This window comes from Pituophis catenifer, unplaced genomic scaffold (genome assembly GCF_029215685.1).
Source record: "Pituophis catenifer annectens isolate HBS135680 unplaced genomic scaffold, rPitCat1.0.hap2 SCAF_2, whole genome shotgun sequence".
Lineage (NCBI taxonomy): Eukaryota > Metazoa > Chordata > Lepidosauria > Squamata > Colubridae > Pituophis > Pituophis catenifer.
The window spans coordinates 105,785,436-105,801,384 of record NW_027256882.1 but is presented as its reverse complement, the minus strand read 5'-3'; the positions used below and the strand labels follow the sequence as shown (position 1 = coordinate 105,801,384).

Genomic DNA, 15,949 nt, shown 5'->3' with positions numbered 1-15,949 from the left:
TCAGAGCCAGATAGGCCCCGTCTCTCTCTCTCCCCCCCGGATTGGGGGTGGTGGGGGAGGCCCGGGGGGCGGACCCCTCGCCCCATCCTCCGGGTAGCCAAGCCCTCGCTTAGCGAGGTGCCTTTGTATGCTTGTCCTCCATCGGCTGCTGCGGGGGGTGGGGGTGGGGACTCGGGACGCGTTGCTTCCGATCCCAAGTTGGATTTGGCTTTCCTTCTCTACCCCCCACCCCCACCCCACAACCTTGTCCCACGCCCTGAATTCCCCATTACTTCGCTGTCCGGTAGCAGCTGCTTTTCCTCGGATCGCTCCTCCCTTATTCGTCCCACGGTATATTTGGGGGATGGGGCGTGGGGGGAAAACGTTGTCTTGGAAGGTTTGAGCGTACCGAGATCTAGAGGCTCTCGTGTTACAAAATGGACAGACACGGGTTATATATATATATATATGAGTCATGTGTGTCTGTGTACGGGTAATAAATGCATATGTGTACACACACACACACACACACACACGCCCGGCAAGTTTTAGGTGTTTCTTCTGCCCTTCGCGGATGAAAGATAGGATGGCCTGTCTTTCCCCCCCCCCCCCTTCCTTCCTTTTCGGAAGTGTCAGCAAAGTGGAGGCAGATAAAAGAGACAAGATAAGCTTTTGACGGGAGGGCCCAGTCATCTCTTGCACTAGTTGGATTTAATCGGAATCCGGGGTTTGACGTCATTGCTTTGTTCCTTCTACTTTTGCTATCTGTGTTTTAAAGCACTGGGCATCCAAAATCTCATTCAGATGTATTATGCTTCCAACAACCACCCCCCCATCTCCCGCTTCTCATAATAAAAGCGCCCTCATGCTGTTTCAACATGTCCAGTTGAGTCAGAAGCAAAACCAAAGAAATCAGCGCTGATAGGGTTGTTTATTACGCAAAATGCATGGTGGAAAAGAAATGACTTCCCCTGGAGCTAAACTAAAACAGTGGTTCCCCAGCCTCCTTTCCAGAGGAAGGGATGTTCTGACAAACTCAAGTGCCTGGGCTGATTAAGATTTATTACAAGTTTGGCAGGTCCAGATAATTTATGCTGGGCTTTTCCAAATGACTGATTTTTCTAGCCTTGGCATAATGCGTGCTTGCGTCATTTTGGGGATGAGATTGTGGAGAAAGGATCCCAGAAACCTTTATATTCAGGTTTTGGTTTTTGCCTGTCCTGTAAACTGTGCCTTTTCCTCAGTCATCCACTACATGTCCTCAGTCACCAATACATTTTATGACGTTTCTCTTTGGGGAAGGTCATCCCAGGACACCTTAATTTATCATCATACCATGAATTAATTGCATTTGATTTATTCTCTGATATTCTACGTTGTTGAATACTTAAAATAGCTAACAAATTTTTAAAAACCAACATAGAAAAGAGACCCTAAAGTTAAAAACATAAACTTCAATACTATTAATTAACTGTTAAAATTTGGTAAAATCTGTAAAAAAAAAAATCTACAGATTTTCCAGAAACAAATGTTTAGAGGAATATATTTTTGTTATTGCCTTGCCAGTCCATAGTGCATCATTTTTGTATATTTTTGCCACACCCCATTAGTCCTTGCCATATCATGCTTGGAGCAAGTGCTCAGGAAATCAACAGCTAGCAAGCCTCCAAAGGACTTGTGTTTACAGAACTTGTGAACGATGTGTATATGAAGGATTTCTTGTGAACTTCCAAACTTTCGTATCTCAGATAGAATGGGGATGGTCTCTACAAACAGCAAAAACAATTATTGACTGCTCTGCAAAAAGGTTCACTGTCGATTGCAATTGTGTGTACCATTGCATTATATAAGGATTGTGAGGACAAAATGCAAACATCCTAAAACTATTCCAGGTATATATGATTTCACATCTTTAAGGCAAAAGAATACAGGAATAGTTCAGAGTTTTTGTTCAAAGCCATTTAGACCAGGCTTCTGCACATAAAACAAGCACGTTGAGTTGGGCTTGGTGCCAGATAATTAACAAACGCTCTTGAAGGATCAATTTTATATGGCCTCATGTTGCCAAACCAGTTTTCACCCTCACAGCTGCATTTTGCGCAAGCTGCTCTCTCAATTTCAAGGCATCTCCATGTGAAAGTGTTTTGTATTATTTTATAATATAAAACTGTATAGTATTACAACCAAGAAATTAGTAGAATATAGATGGACCAATCATGCTTGAAAGTATTGATAATTGAAGTAATAGTTTATTTATTTATTTATTTATTTATTTCCAATTTATATACCGCCCTTCTCCCTGAGGACTCAGGGCAGTGTACAGCCAGAATTAAGAACATGAAATACAAATATTAAAAACAATTAAAATATATATAAATTTGGCCCAAAAATTAAAAATCACAAACCAATTAAAACATTTAAAAATTTCTTCTTAAGCCAGCCTGGCTTGCTGGAAAAAGTGGGTTTTAAGGGCACGGCGGAAGGCACTGAGGTCTTGGATTCTCCTTATCTCTGGGGGCAACTGATTCCAGAGGGTAGGTGCCCCCACAGAGAAGGGCCTCCCCCTGGGGGTCACCAGCCTACATTATTTGGCTGATGGCACCCTGAGGAGGCCCTCTCTGTGGGAGCGCACGGGTCGATGGGAGGTTGTCGGTAGCAGCAGGCGGTTTCGAAGATAGCTAGGCCCTATGCCATGGAGCGCTTTAAAGGTGATGACCAACACCTTGAAGCGCACCCGGAAGACCACCGGGAGCCAGTGCAGCTCGCGCAGGAGTTGGAATTGAAATAGGTGTTTTGTACTACTAAGAGTTTGGGCAACCCAAGTGGCAGGTAAATTTAATATACATGAATTATGATAAATTATATTTTGAACAAATTCATCTAGACCAAACCATTCTCTTGATTTATAGACTTGGACACTTATCAATCTACAGCTCCTCCATTTTGTTTATTGTCATCCAGTCTATTATTGATCAAGCATCTTCATATTGTAGTACAGGAGTCCTCGATTTAGAACAGTTCATTTAGTGACCATTTGAAGTTATAACGGCATTGAAAAAAGTGACATAACCATTTTGCACACTTATGACCATTGGAGTATCCCCATGGTCACATGATTTACATTCAGATGTTTGACAACTGTTTCATATTCATGATGGTTGCAGTGTCCTGGAGTTACGTGATCCCTTTTGCGACCTTCTGATCAGCAAAGTCAATGGGGAAGCCAGATTCATTTAAAAACTATATAACTAATTTAACAACTGCAATTATTCATTTAACAAATTTGGCAAGAAAAGTCATAAAATGGGGAAAAACTCGCTTAACAAATTTCTCACTTAGCAACATAAATTTTGGGCTCAATTTTGGTTGTAAATTGAGGACTATCTGTATAGTCAATTCATAACTAGAGACCAATATAAAATATTGTTTACTAAATTCAGGTGTCAGAACTTACTTTTGATGCTGTGATTTGAAACAAACTTACAAATGTGAAGAACCAGAGGAATCAAAGTTGTTTAATTAAAAACTGATTTAAAAAAACAACCTTAGTCTACATACATCTTTTGATTCACTGCTGTTCTTAGATTTGGGTTCAGTTAATCTGGGATGCATAAATAGCCTGGATTTCCTTTTTCAGTTTATCACAGAAGTTGTCTTAGAAATACATTCATTGGCTAGATTCTATGAAATTGTGCATCAATCATAGATTATATAAATGGCTAATGCTGTTAACATAGCACTAATGGTCTGAATCTTTATGACTTGCATGCATTTTGTGGTAGGCAATATTGTGCATTCCAGATGTTTTGAATTACAACTTTTATAAGTTTCAGTTAGCATGAACAATACATACATTCAAGTAGAATTCTTCTAATGTCAAACATCTGAGGATACCAGATAATTCTGTTTGGCGATTTCACTAATTACAAAGTGTTATGATAACTTTCTAAGCTTTAAGACAAGATTACCCTAATGTTCTATACTTGAAATTGAAAAGAGTTGCTACACTGCTATATGTCTTTCAAAGAAAGATAATACTGACTATATCCCGATAGATAGTCCTTGACGTATGACCACAATTGAGTCCAAATTTTCTGTTGCTAAGAAGACAGTTGTTAAGTGAGTTTTACTTCATTTTATGGCTTTTCTTACCACAGTTAAGTTGTCAACTGCATTAAAAGATTTGAGGAAGTATGATTTTTGATTATATAAGTGTGCTAGTTCTCTAACACCAGGAATTAGGAAGTGTGTTTGCTGGAAATTTTGTCCACGTGTTATAGATGCTCATAAAACACCTGCTTTGTGCATGATGCCGGTCATAGAACACTCACTTATCAGGAGTTGGCTGTTGAAGCTGCTTCTGTTCAGAGTGCTCATTTCCCCCAACTTAGCTTTTCTTTGTGGGAGTGGGAGTGGGTGGGAGTGTTCATAGTAAGTATGTATTCTCCTACCCAAAGTGCTAAATTGTACTCAAGCCAAAATCTTACAGTGACATTACTTACAAGGTTTTGCATAAGGAATTGCATTTCATAAGTATATATTGTTATTTTTATAACTGCTATTAATTTGCACATAAAACTAAATCTTGGGTAATTTACAAATATTTTCCATGTAATGAAACTTATTGCTAAAGACAATAACACTGCTATTCAATAGTATTAATAACATTTTGATAAACCATACCAATAAATATTGAAGTAATCCCCATAAATAAAATGCATTTTAACAAGAACAAGTTAGACATAAAAATGGATGTATGGAATTGAATAAGGATGTTGCCATTTAAAAAAAACAAAAAACTGTAAACCACTTTTATGTCATTAAGAAAATTCAAATTCTCTTTTATGTGTGAAAGCATATGTGTATAAAAACACCAAATAAGAATAATTAACAATTAGCTAGTTTTAAATATAATGTACCAAATTCTGCATATTGTATTAATGTAGAATTTTCCTACCTCCAGATAAGTTTGCAGTATTGTAAATAAAAAAGATCAACATAATGCTGAAGTGGAACGGTTTTGTTTTCCATACCTAAGACATACCTATGTAAGTGGTGCTTCTTTTTCTCTTTGACAATTTGATGATGTTTTTATCAAGTTCATAATGCCTGCTTAATTGCCAGTTTTGTTTTGCCTATAAACTGTATCTGGAATGATAATTGATTAGATGTTCTCTGCTTGTATAATTGAATTTATGTAAGCCAGGAAAGTTTTCTTTAGCACAATTTTTACATGCAATGCCTTCTGAATTACAGGCTTAGAAATATCTGTGTTCTGTTGTTCCTCCCTGAGTATATGACAACACTGAGGGTTGGAGAGGTGATATCCAGAGCAATGTGAGCATTTCTCCTCTCCTTATCTGGAGAGATACAGAAGTTTATATATCAGTCTCTTTTAGAGACAAGCTAGTTCCCCCCCTCCCCACCCAGAAGTCTTCTTAGGGTAAGCATAGTTATGCAAATCATAGAAAAGGAACTAGTAAACCAACGAAATTAAAGGCATGAGATTTAAAAAAAGAAAATATGTAAAACTAGTTTACACCAACTCAGTCACTGTGCCTCACATACCTCTCATGTTCTTGCAAATTACCTTAGCTACCATGAAACATGCATTTACCACTTCAGTTGTTGCTTTACATTGTTTAAAGTTCTCACTAAATTTCTCACCTCTTGTTTTGAGGATTTCGTCAAATCTATCCAACCAGAGCTTTTCTCTCAACTCAGGCGTCCTTCCACATTCATTCAGCATCCATTTATTCATGGCTATCTCTTCTTGTTTTAAAATCTTCCATCCCAACTGTAATTAGTTTTTGAATTGCCTGATACATAGATAATCCCTGAGTTACGAACGTTCCCTTAGAGAACATTCGCAGTTATGCGATAAGCACCCTTAGCGTTTACGAACAAGTCCCAAAATTACAAATGTTGCAACACCATGGCAGTTGTTCGCCCTTGCGAACAACCACAGAGGCTCTGCAACATTCGCCCTGCCTATTCCCCCACTCCCACCCTGCCAGGTCTTCACAGGCACTCCGCCTGTGGAGGCTCACTTACCTTGTGAAGATCTCCTGTCTGTCACAGTTTCTTTGCCTGCTTCGTTGTTTCAGGCTTTTGGTGCATTTGCAGAGAACAGAAGCCTAACATACCGTGAGATCAAGCGACAACATTAGCACGAGATCTCATGCTACTGATCTGACATGATCTCGCGTTTTAGACCTCTATTCTTTGCAAATTTGAGGCCTGGACATTTGCAAATGGAGGGAAGGTTTCGGTCTTCCAGGCTTTCCCTGTTTGCCATTTCCTTGCTGAAGCCTGCAGGGAGATTGTGAAGACTTTGGTAGCCCTTTGCAAAAAGCCTTTGTCGGCACCAGCGGAGCTTGGGAGGGGCGGACACATCCCTCTGAAGCTGTGTTCCTATCAGCAAAGTCTTTTTGGAAAGGGCTGCCAAAGCCTACAGGGAAGTAATCCTCAAGCGCTTCTGCGGCGAGAAAGGAGACCCGGAAGGGTGCAGGCATCCATCCGGGCTTCCTTTTTTGTCGCTGAAGGATTCATCAAGTGGTTTGGCAGTGAGAAAGAAGGGGCACGGGCATCCCACTGTACCTCGTTCTTCATCACTGAAGCGTTTTGCCAATGAGAAAGGAGGGAGCAGGCAAAGAAACAGAGAAGCTGGAGAGGAGACTGATCTTCATAAAGTAAGTGAACTGGCGGGGCAAGATGTTGGGGGAGAGCAATTGTGAGGACCCCAAGGAGGGAGAATGAGGTATCTCAGTGGATCGGGGGAGGCTTTGGGTGGTCTGAAGCAGGTGCCCTGTTCCATCACTACCCCCCCCCCATGGCCTTCCCCACCCCGAGATACCTCATGTGCACTTAATAAGCCGTGCATTCAATTAGTGAATCGGGCTGAAAGGGAGTGATCGTGTTCAAGTTACACAATTCACTCATACGAATTCTTGGATTACGAATGGAATGGGCAGGCTCCAGTGCATTCGTAACTCGAGGACTACCTGTACTTAGTTCTGACTTCCATATATAACAAGTAGGACAAAGCATGTTTTATATGCAGCCATTTTATCCTTTTTTAATGAACATTCATTTCTTGCAATAGACCACAACCTTTCTACCGTATCAATATTTGCATGTCTTAAAGTTTCTCCCAGTTTATAATTTCTGTTTGTTCATTGCATTGTCGATTTCAAACCCATCAACTTGTTCTTTGAAAACTTGATTTTTAGATCCATAGTCATCATGGATCATAGAGTCTAACATTCCCTGAAGTTCATTCAGATTTTCAGCCAACAGCATGGAGTCATCTGCATAGAAAAGTACACATATATTCAAATTCCTAGCAAACACATCTTGATCAAGCATTTTGTATATTAATCCATAGATACAAAAAACAAAGAGACATAACACATTCTTGTCTTATACCTTGATCCCTGTTGAACCCTTTGTTAAATAATACTTTTTCAAACATACTTTACTTCCATCATACAGTATATTGCTCTGCCACATTGACAGCTAAACCCAAACATTCACATTTATTCAGTTTATCATACAGTTTTCCTAAACCGATAACTTTGTTTCTCAGATTTTTATTTCTTAAGAGTTATGTTGAAGAATAAAACTTGATATGTGTACCTTGTACTAATGCATAAACCTACAGTGTACTTCTCAAATTTTGTTGATTTTGATTCCTTGAATCCTTTTGATCAGAATTCTGCCATACACTTTTCCAAGAAGACCTAGCAAGCAAACGCCCTTTAATTTTTGCCAGCACTTTTGTTATCTTTTTTTCCTTGTAGTGGGGATTAATGCTAGTATTATTAGATACATCCATTAAAGTATCTGCATAGTTCTTACTCAAACAAGCAACATCCATATTTTAACATTTCTCCAGTTGCACTATCTACATTTTCAGTCTTCAGAGTTTACAAGTTTCTTATGGGTAGCCCTTGACTTAACCACAATAGAGCCCCAAATTTCCTTTGTCAAGCAAGGCAGTTGTTGTGAGTTGTGTCCCATTTTATGACTTTTTTTTTTTGCAACAGTTTATTTATTTATTTATTTTATTTTAAATTTATATACCACCCTTCTCCCTGAGGACTCAGGGCGGTGTACAGCCAGAATTAAAAAACATGAAATACAAATATTAAAAACAATTAAAATATATATAAATTTGGCCCAAAATTAAAAATGCAAACCAATTAAAACATTTAAAATTTCTTCTTAAGCCAGCCCGGCTTGCTGGAAAAAGTGGGTTTTAAGGGCACAGCGGAAGGCGCTAAGGTCTTGGATTCTCCTTATCTCTGGGGGCAACTGATTCCAGAGGGTAGGTGCCCCCACAGAGAAGGCCCTCCCCCTGGCTGATGGCACCCTGAGGAGGCCCTCTCTGTGGGAGCGCAGGGGACGATGGGAGGTCCTTGGTAGCAGCAGGCGGTCTCGAAGATAGCTAGGCCCGATGCCATTGTTAAGTGAATCACTGCAATTAAGTGAATTAACTATTGTTAAGCAAATCTGACTTTCCATTGACTTTGCTTGTCAGAAACTGGCGGGGAAAGTCACAAAGAGGGATCACATGATCCCGGGACAGGGTAGCTATCATAAATACATGCCAGTTGCCAAGCACCTGAATTTTGATCATGTGACTAGAGGGTGCTGCAACAAATGTCATAAGATGAAAAACAGTCATAAGTCACTTTTTTTCAGTGCCATTGTAAGTTTGAACAGTCACTAAATGGTTTTAAGTCAAAGACTACCTTATATAATTTTCAATTTCATTTTCACCCATTTTTCTTGGTTTATTTATACCATTCTTTTAAATTGCATTTTTGGATATATTACTGTCATTCTCATACAAATCAATAAATACTTCTTTCCAGCTTTCTCTTTTACTGGAAATCATTTCCCCATATTTATTTTTAATTTAGTTCACTCTGTTGGAGTTTCCTTTTTTTTTTTTTTGCCACCTTGGCTCACTTTCAAAACAACTTTGTATTTCCTTTAAAATTATTCTGCATTTTCTTTGTATATTTGCTAACAGGAAACAGTAAGTAGCACACATAGTTCTTTCTGAGTAGCAATGCCTTGAGCATTCCTGCATGATGGGAGGAAGGGTCATGCTAGTAAGCGAAATAGGGAGCAAGTACTCTGGAGATTGTAGTAGTGAAACTATTATTAAGAAGATTGTTACATATTTGCTTGCCCATAATCTACAATTTACAAGCTGTAGAATCTTTGATGCTCTCTGAGTTTGGTTGTTTGCTTGCAGCACTATGAGAGAGTAAAGAAGCTAAAAAGGACACAAAAGACCAGAGCACCTTGCTAGCAATCAATACCCAAATAAGCAGGGATTGATACAGCAGATAACAATTAAGCAGTAAACTACTTCTTAATCAAAGAACTACCAATTTAGACAATAACCAAGCAGTAAATAACAATTTAATCAAGGAGTCACCAAGGAGAAAACAATATTCCCATCAACATTGACAGGACAAGCTGCTTCATATTAACAGAGAGCAAACCCCCACCCCCTTCTAGCACTGAAGAAGTTACCTAATCTGGTAATGAAATGTCTGCAAGCAAACAACCAAACTCAGAGAGCACCAAGGATTTTACAGTTCAAACATGAACTACATACACAGTAGTTCAGAACTACATATGCAGGTAATCCTTGATTTACAATCACAACTGAGGCCAACATTTCTGTTGCTAAGTGAGACATTTATTAAGTGGGTTTTGCCTTACTACCTTTCTTGTCACAATTATTAAGTATCTTACTGCAAGTAATGAGTTGTTGAGTGAATTTGGATTCCCCATTGACTTTGCTTGTCTCAAGGTTACAAAAAGTGATCACATGACCCCAGGACACTGCAATTGTCATAAATGAGTCAGTTGCCAAGCATCTGAATTTTGATCACATTGCCATGTGCATGCTGCAGTTGTAAGTGTGAAAAATGGCCATAAATCCCTTTTTTTAAGTGCCATTGTAACTTTGAATGTCACTAAATGAACTGTTGTAAATCAAGGATTACCTATGTTCTCTTCTATTGGTAATTTTTAAACTGCTTGAGAGGGAGTGAGGAGATCACTACAGGGAAGGTAGCTGGATCTTAACTAACAACAATATTGGTCAGGTCAGAGTACATTATTTTTGTTTATCAACTATAATTTAATGGAGATATATATTTAGTACAAATTTGTTTGGAATTGTAAAACTCCCATTCCATGGATGAAGGTTTATATGGGGTTTGATCCATTAGGGTTTTGATCAATTAGGCTTGCTATCTGCTAGGAATGCAGAAGGAACTGCTAGGAACTTGCCAAAAAGCTAGTTGGTCTGATTTGGGGGGGATTGGACAAACTGATGCTGCTTGCATCACACATAACCTGTATTTTCAATCTGGTTCATTGATGCTATTCAATTTTGCAGCATGCCATAATTTGCATAGAAGCCAGAAAATCCTAACCAAAGAGCTAACAGTCTGGACATAATAAGAGAAAGAATGTGAAAGAGGGGAAGGAAGTTTGAAAGTTGATTTATATAGTGCTAGCAGTAACATGGGAGTTTACAGGTCACATACATACATTCTTTCTTTGAATGTGCATGTTAGGCTAGATTGTGGAAGGGAAGTAAAAGACAATAGATGAATCATCAGCTATATGAATTTTAGTTTACTTTTACTTCAAAATATGTAAAATTGAAAGAAACATTAACAGGAACAAAGGTGTTGGAAGATATCAATGGGAGTGTCTAAGTGGTTGTTTAAGGTTTCAGTTTATGACCATGTGACATCATGTGTTATTTTGGGAGGAAGTTCAGAAAGTGTGAGCAGAATTTGAACTATTAATTTTTCAATATTTTCTGTTCCCTTTCCCAATAATCCCAGCTCCAAGCCATTTAGAGCACATCTGAAGAGAGGTTCACAGAGGATTAATGAAATCCTCTAAGCAGTGTAGTTTAAGGGAATTGGTGTGTTCAGCTCTTGACAGCTCATCTCATTATATTGTAACTTTTACATCAATCTTGACCAATCTCTGTATTTTGTCTTCCTAATTAATATGAAACTATGTTAAATATTTGTGTATTATGAATGTTATAACCAGCAACCATCTTACAAATCTCACTTTCCCCAAATCTCTTTTAGCATATCTTCTTTTTATAAAGTTATATCAGTTATTTGGACATCCAAGATTGTTCTCTGTTCTTCATGAAATATGTTTAGGTTTATGATAAATCTTCTCATAACCATAACTCATATATTTAAGTCATAAACATAAAAGCATTTCCTCTTCCTTGTGGTTGAAATAAAATTAGCTTGAAAGGGAACCTCTATTTACATCATAATTTTTCTTTTTAATAATTGTCAGACGTTTGAAGGCTTTTCTTCTTTATAACGGGATGGAACTTAATAGCTTGAAAAAAAATAAACTTTCCAAAGTGTTTATCTCTTTTTAGTCCATATGTTTTTAGCAGAATTTTTCTGTCAGCAAAGCATTTATAAATCTTACTACTTATCTCTTGAGTTTTGCATTTGATTGAGTTCAGGAGAAAAGATGCTATGGAAACCTTTACACCATCATCTGAAGGCATGAACTTTGCTATCTGGTTAACTTGAGTTGAGATACCCAATTAAATTAGTATTTTCTGCATTTTCTCTAATTCTTCTAGTTCTCTCCCCCCCCCTTTCTAATGCTGTAAATCAGCCAAATCCAATCTAATGTCTGTAATATTTCTTTAAATTTTTCTAATATCGTTATTTTATTCTGATTTGGAGGTTTTTGTTTAGTTTATTTTAGTAGCAGCATATGTTTACTATCAGACTCTACAACGTCTGATTATTATTAACTTGTTCAAACATATCTGCTAAATCCTGCCTAAACATGTTAGCTGGCATCCCATTATGGCTTTAGTTCTTTTGGAGTTGGTTTAATTTAATTTCCTGCTGAGCCAGCTTCCAAGCTACTGTCCTCTTCCATAATTTTTTCTTCAGTACTAGAATAGGATGCCCGCTCATCAATTCTTGATTCACTCATGTAAGGCTTAATTCCCCTGCCTTTTGATAATTACATTTCTTAGACTTTTTTATTGTTTATTTGGCCAGTAAGTTGTATATTAGTAAAACAAAAGGGCTCCTCCCTGGTTTGGGAAGAGAACAATTAGGTCAAAGAACCATCTTTTTTAGTGTCCTCCACTCCCTCACACCATCCCTGCTTTCAACCATATATTGAAGAACAGAGGGAAGAATTTGGGATCAAAATGTTTATTTTTGAAATAAAATCAAATGAATAGAATAGAATAGAACAGAATAGAACAGAATTCTTTCTTGGCCAAATATGATTAGACACACAAGGAATTTGTTTCTGGTGCGTAAAGTCTCAATGTACATACAACAATAGTGATAGATCATTAATATAGTCATTGTAAAATACATTCATCATAAAACATTAGGTGCAACACTTAGTGATAGTGATGGATATTAAATAAGTGATCAACATAAATCATACTATGATGCTAAGTAAACAATATAAATCGTAAGATACAAACAACAACATTATAGTCATAAAATAAGGAGATAGAATAATGATGGTGATACTGCCTTTTTAGATAGTTTGACAGTTTGGGAATTAGTTATTTAGCAGAGTGATGACATGGGGGTGGGGAACTGTCCTTGTGTCTAGTTGTTCTGACGTGCAGTGCCCTATAGCGTCGCTTTGAGGGTAGAAGTTGAAACTGTTTATGTCCAGGATGTGAGGAGTCTGTAGATATTTTCACAGCCATCTATCTGGCTCGTGTAGTATACAGGTTTTCAACAGAAGGCAGATTGGTAGCAATAAGAGATTAATGCTGACTATTCTGATCAGGTAGGAAAATCATAATCTAGTAGTAGTACTGTGTTAGAAATTATGTTCCTGAACATTCACATACCCATTACTTTCAGCAGGTTTCCCTACGACACCTCTGTTTTTTCTTTACATTTCAATTCTCAATCATCAGACTGTGATCATAGAGAAAATTTACTGACATGAATACCTTTACATTACAATACTGGATAAATCTACAATATTACAATACTGGATAAATCTACAATGTTACTGCTAATGCTCAGATTATAGAATATATTTCCAATATATGAAATTATTCAAAATTCATAAACCATTGACTTTCATATAATCTTGAAATTAACTATGGGACTAAAATATTTGGAATTGTTTTTGAAATACATTTATTCAGTATTTACTTCTGATCTTTCAGAGTCTTTTCTATGAGTTATCTTTTCTATTAGAATACCTTCAAATGGATAGTTGTAACCATTAGGCTTTACTGTGAACTGGCCAAACTGCCTTCTTGATTCTTACTCCATAAAGTGATGACAGCCTCCTTCTTCTATAGGAATTTATTTGTCTACAGGATCTTAGCTGTAGATCTTAGCTTAAATGGTCTCACATTCATTCAGCACTTTACTCCAAGTGCTCTGCTAGAGAGATACAACTTTTCGTAAGGTCTAGCCTCAATTTAGTTATTTTTGACTAGACAAGTTTTCAAGGAAGAAACTTGTGTGTTTCTCAGAGACTATGATGAGAAAAAATTGGTGACATGCCTAAGCAGATATATTCCCTTAGTTTTCAGAGATTATGGGAAATAATTCAGATAATGTTATTCATGCTAATGTGCAGCTTTTATCAGTTTCAAGTTCATTTTTGAACTTATCCGTAGACATAAATTATGTTGTAAATTTAAGAACTCTACTTTCTTAGAGGAGCACCTGCTCCTGTTTCTATATGAGCTTAGTGAGAATTTCAGTTTAAAAGTTAGATACAGTATGCAGGGCCATTACACTAAGAAATTACTGTCAGCAGAACAATCACCCAAAGATGTATCTTGGCACTGATACTATTTAATCTGTGTATCAATCCTCTTGTAGTTAAAGTAAATAATCTAGCTCATCATCTCGCTAAATGGAAAGACAGACAGGATTGCAATCCTCTTATATACTGACGGTACTATGCTGTTATCTCAAACACCAGTTGGTCTAAAGCAAGCTTTATAGGCTCTGCCTGTACATAGTGTAGCATAGTTTAGTAACCTTCAAAATCAATTATGCTAAAACTAAAGTATTAATATTTATTAAGTGCCCTAAATCCATCCCCAGCAACTGAATAAACACCTGATCAAATCTCTGAGTATATAAAGGTAGAGTTTCATGCATCTAGTAAATGCAGTGCACACATTGAAAATATTGTCCAAAATGCACAGGAACAACCCAACAGTCTTTTTATTACAATTATTACCGGTACATCACTATTACATTATTGCTTTGAACAATATTGCATTGTTCAAATTTGCCTCAACTAAAAGTATTCTCAGCCAGAAAATGGGCATAACCTTTGTTTAGAGCCCAAATGGGACAGTACAGTGCTTCAGATTTTAAAGAGGGTACAGTTTAAACTATTAAGGAACATATTTCAAGCCCCATAATGAGTTGCTAATGTAGTGTTGTTCTATGACTGGGCTTGAACAAAATTAAAACCCATATTTAATTTGCATATTCTCTTGGCTAAAGTTACTTCTGTTCCAATGTGGAGTTTACACTCTAATCTTAAGTGACAACTTCATTTTATCTTGCGGTAAGGACATTGCATTAGAAGTTGAAGAACTGCAGTTTAGTGCAATCCTGATAATGGGATATCAGTGGGCAGAGGCAATCTTTAAACAACAGACCAAGGACTTGAACAATGTATCACACCCAGAGATATGTTCCTGGACAGTTATTCACAATTTTCCCCAAGCTTCCCTAAGCGAAGTAATAATTCCCAAAGTCAGAAGATCCCTATCCTAGCAAGTTTTAATGTTCTCCAAACAGATGTTCATGGGGGAAATTATGTGGTGGTATACTTGAATACAGACTTCACCCCTATAATGGAGTTCCTGAATATTAATGCATGTTCTGCTATATTGCTTCTACTACAAAGATCCCTGGTTGCAGCTAATAAGATTCCATCAACTTGAATTTTCAAATCACCCAGATCTATTTTATTTATAATTCTTATTGCCAATGTGATTTTATTTCTCATAACATTGTTAAGGTTCATGTGTCAAACCTTGAGCACACCAGTTCTATAATTGAGTTTTACTGTAGTTTTTCTTGCTGTCTCACAATTTTGTTTTTTGTTTATTTTTGAGCTGGTGTTATTAGATATAAAATATCTAATAAAATGTTGCATGTTTATTTTTTTCATACTTTTGAGACATAATTTCTACATTACAGTACATGGTTTATATGGTAGACATAAGTACTTTATTGAATCTGCTCTAAAATCAGTAATTTGGGAGCTGGCCATCCTAAATGAATAGGTTTAGATGAGTGTACAAAGAGCTAGTTATTTATAGTAGCACAAAAGCTTATTTATCATTCATAACTAAATATTGGCAAGCAGGAATAAAATTGTGTCATGTCTTGCTCACTGGCAACATCTTCTAAGAGCTATTTCTTCTTTGTATTTTTATGTTGCATAGAACACTCCAGTTAGTTAAAAGGTTAGAAATAAAAACAATTGAAATTACATTATTAATCTTTAAAAGTCTATCTAAAAATTATTATTTTTTCATCATATTAGAACTAGTAGGAGCTAAACATCTCCCGAAGGGTTGCATTATTCTAATTTTTAAAATACACTCATTTTTTCCAGTGCAGATAGTCCCAATTTATGACCATAATTGAGCATGGAATTGCAGTCAATAGTTGAGGCATCACTTGACTGGATCCAGGTTTTGACACGCACAGTTGCTAAGCAGATTCGTTTTTCCCAATGAGCATTTTTTGTCTGAAACCAAAAATAAGTGCCAGAAACCAGCAAGAAAGCTGCAAATCGCAAACAGTTGTAAAGGTGAATAAATTTCCAAGTGCCTAAAGTGTGATCACATGACTATGGAGAAGTGGGTGCAGCTGTCGTAACTTTGAAAATGGATCAT

At 37.0% G+C, this 15,949-nt stretch overlaps 1 protein-coding gene across 1 annotated transcript in view; it reads left to right on the top strand.

Moving 5' to 3' along the window:
• Positions 1-15,949, top strand: part of AFF4 (ALF transcription elongation factor 4) — a 55,269-nt gene that overhangs the window by 425 nt on the left and 38,895 nt on the right. The window contains exon 2 of the mRNA XM_070937331.1: positions 4,943-5,027. The gene's annotated coding sequence lies outside the window, so the exon portion shown is untranslated. The remainder of the gene's footprint in view (positions 1-4,942; positions 5,028-15,949) is intronic.